Source organism: Rhinopithecus bieti, unplaced genomic scaffold, assembly GCF_001698545.2.
Source record: "Rhinopithecus bieti isolate Rb0 unplaced genomic scaffold, ASM169854v2 scaffold_81659, whole genome shotgun sequence".
NCBI lineage: Eukaryota > Metazoa > Chordata > Mammalia > Primates > Cercopithecidae > Rhinopithecus > Rhinopithecus bieti.
In genome coordinates this window covers 2,552,274-2,556,046 of record NW_016837762.1, presented here as the reverse complement: position 1 = coordinate 2,556,046, position 3,773 = coordinate 2,552,274, and positions in this window count along the sequence as shown.

Genomic DNA, 3,773 nt, shown 5'->3' with positions numbered 1-3,773 from the left:
AGTTTCACTCTTATTGCCCAGGCTGGAGTGCAGTGGCGCGATCTCGGGTCACCGCAACCTCTGCCTCCCGGGTTCAAGTGATTCTCCTGCTTCAGCCTCCGAGTAGCTGGGATTACAGGTGCCCAGCTAATTTTTTGGTATTTTTAGTAGAGATGGGGTTTCACCGTGGTGGCCAGGATGATCATGAATTCCTGACCTCAGGTGATCCACCTGCCTGGGCCTCCCAAAGTGCTGGGATTACAGGCACGAGCCACCATGCCCGACATTTTCTAGCTTTTTACCAATTTGTTTTTGTTGTCTCTTGCAAACAGCATGTAGCAGAATTATTTTATTTATTTGTTTGTTTATCTGTTTTTGAGATGGAGTCTCGCTCTTTGCCCAGGCTGGTGTGCAGTGGTGCAATCTCAGCTCACTGCAACCTCCTCCTTCCAGGTTCAAGCAATTCTCCTGCCTCAGCCTCCCGAGTAGCTGGGACTACAGGCATGTGCCACCACGCCTAGGTAATTTTTGTATTTTTAGTAGAGATGGGGTTTCACCATGTTGGCCAAGCTGTTCTTGAACTCCTGACCTCAGGTGATCCACCCGCCTCGGCCTCTTAAAGTGCTAGGATTACAAGCGTGAGCACCACGCCCACTACCATTCATTGATTTTTAACATAACATTTAAATGTAACTTTCTATCAAAATCTAGAATTAATAACTATTGATTGCCCCCAAAACAAGATGAGGTTCTTAGAATGTGTTTCGTTTTCTATCCCTACCCCTTCATCTTCCATGAAATATCACCGAGAATTTAAATTATAGATTACTACTTATACTGCATTTTATGTATTTGTTTACTTATTTATTTATTTTTTGAGACAGGGTCTCCTTCTGTCACTCAGGCTGGAGTATAGTGGTGCGATCATAGCTCACTGCAACCTCCAACTCCTGGGATCAAGCAATCCTCCCAACTCAGCCTTCTAAGTATCTGGGACTACAGGTGCCCACCACCACACCCAGCTAATTAAAAAAATAAAAAGGTAAAAAAAAAAATAGTGTTATGAAAAGTCTTCTACATTATGTTAGGGCGTATGTGCAAGAATTTCTTTAGGACAAGCCCATGCCCACCCCTTGCCCCCAGACAGTTAAATCACAAATTGAGTGTGACAAGCCAGGTACAGTGGCTTACGCCTATAATCCCAGCACTTTGGCAGGCCGAGGCAGGCAGATCACTTCAGGCCCAGAGTTCAAGACCAGACTGGCCAACATGGCAAAAACCCATCTCTACTAAAAATGCAAAAATTAGCCAGGTGGGGTGGTGCATGCCTGTAATCCCAGCTGCTGGGAGGCTGAGGTGCGAGAATCACTTGAACCCTGAGGTGGAGGTTGCAGTGAGCTGAGATTGCACCACTGCAGTCCAGCCTGGGTGACAGAGCAAGACATGATCTCAAAATAAATAAATAAATAATAAAATAAAAATATTGAATTAATAAATTAAAATAAGAAACGGGGGGGGTGGGGTGAGTCCCAGACATTAGCATTTTTGCTAAGATTTTATTTTTATATAATTTAAAACTTACAGAAAAAATACCAGAATAGTACAAAGAACTACATGCCCTTTTCCCAGATTCACCATGTGTTAACATTTTGTGTCATTTGCTTGATCATCCTGTCTTTCTCCCTCTTAAGTGTTTTTTTCTGGAACCATTTGAGAACAAGCTGAAGACATTATGTTTCTTTACCACTAAATATTTCAGTGTGTGTTTCCTAAAACAAACACATTTCCTTATATACTACAGGGCAGTTATTAATTTTAGGAAATGTCATATTGATACAATACTAATACTAATATCCAATCCACAGTCCATAATCCCATTTCGCCAATTGTCCTAAAATGTCCTTGATAGTTTTGATAGTTTTTTTTTTTTTTTTTTTGGCTTTTTTTTTTCCTGTCCAGAATCCAATCCAGGACCATATCACTTTAATTTGCTTTAGTTCCTTAACCTGTCTTTATTTTTCATAAGTTTGACATTTTTTGAAAATTATAGTCCAGTAGTTATGCAGAGCTTCCCTCAATTTGTCAGATGTTTCCACAAGATTGTATTTGGGTTATGTTTTTCTGGCAGGAATATTACACCAGCGATCTTTCTTGGTACATTGTATCAGGAAACACATTATATCAACTTCACCCTTAATGGGGATGTTAACTTTGACCCCTTGGTTAAGGTGGCATCCACCATGTTTCTCCACTGTGGAGATTCTGTTTTTTACTTTGTAACCAAGGAGCACTTTTGTGGAGAGATACTTTGCTACTATGTAAATATCTTGTTCCTTCTCAAACTCTGGCCTATATCCTGCAGTATCCACTGATAATTTTTTTTTTTTTTTTTAAAGACAGAGTTTCACTCTTGTTGCCCAGGCTGGAGTACAATGGCGTGATCTCAGCTCACCACAACCTCTGCTTCCTGGTTCTCGGTTCAAGCAGTTCTCTTGCCACAGCCTCTCGAGTAGCTGGAATTACAGGCATGCGCCACCACACCCAGCTAATTTTTGTATTTTTAGTAGAGATGGGGTTTCACCATGTTGGCCAGGCTGGTCTCGAACCCCTGACCTTGTGATCCGCCCACCTCGGCCTCCCAAAGTGCTGGGATTACAGGTGTGAGCCACTGCACCTGGCTATCCACTGATAATTCTTGCCAGAATATTACTGTCATGATGACTGAAAAATTTTCCTTAAAAAAAAAAGTGATTTAGCTGACTCTGGGCACATTGTCTATGGGTTAGTTCTGTTCTTCGAGAAGCAACAACAAATACAATTTAAAAAAAGAAAAAAATAGGCCGGGCGCAGTGGCTCACGCCCGTAATCCCAGCACTTTGGGAACCTGAGGTGGGTGGATCACTTGAGGCCAGGAGTTCAAGACAAGTCTGGGCAACACGGTGAAATCCCTTCTGTATTGAAAACTATTTTTTAAAATTAGCCTAGTGTGGTGGTGTGTGCCTGTAATCCCAGCTACTCAGGAGGCTGAGGCATAAGAATCCCTTGAACCTGGGAGGTGAGGGTTGCAGTGAGCAGAGATCTCGCCACTTGCACTCCAGGCTGGGTGACGGAGTGAGACTCTGTCTAAAGAAATAAATAAAAATACAAAAATTAGGCCTGGCGTGGTGGCTTATGCCTGTTATCCTAGGACTTTGGGAGGCCCAGGTGGGTGGATCACCTGAGGTCAGGAGTTCAAGACCAACCTGGCCAACATGGTGAAACCCTGTCTCTACTAAAAATGTAAAAATTAGCCGGGCGTGGTGGCAGGCGCTGTAGTCCCACCTACTCTGGAGGCTGAAGCAGGAGAATTGCTTGAACCCAGGAGGCAGAGATTGCAGTGAGCCGAGATTGCACAACTGCACTCCAGTCTGGGTGACAGAGTGAGATCCCATCTCAAAAAAAGAAAAATAAATAAATACAAAAAATAAAAAGTGATTTAAAAACCAGAAGCGATGGCTCATGCCTGTAATTTGAGCACTTTGGGAGGCTGAGGTAGGAGGATTGCTTGGGTCCAGGAGTTTAAGACCAGCCTGGGCAACACAGTGAGACCCTGGCTCTACAAAAAAATTTAAAAATTAACTGGGTGTGATGGTGTGGACCTGTAGTCCCAGCTATTCGGGAGGCTGAGATGGGAGGATTGCTTCAGCCTGGGAGGTCAAGGCTGCGGTGAGCTGTAATGGTGGCACTGTAGCCTTGGCAACTCTGTGAGACCTTGTTTCAAAAAAAAAAAAAAATATATATATATATATATATAT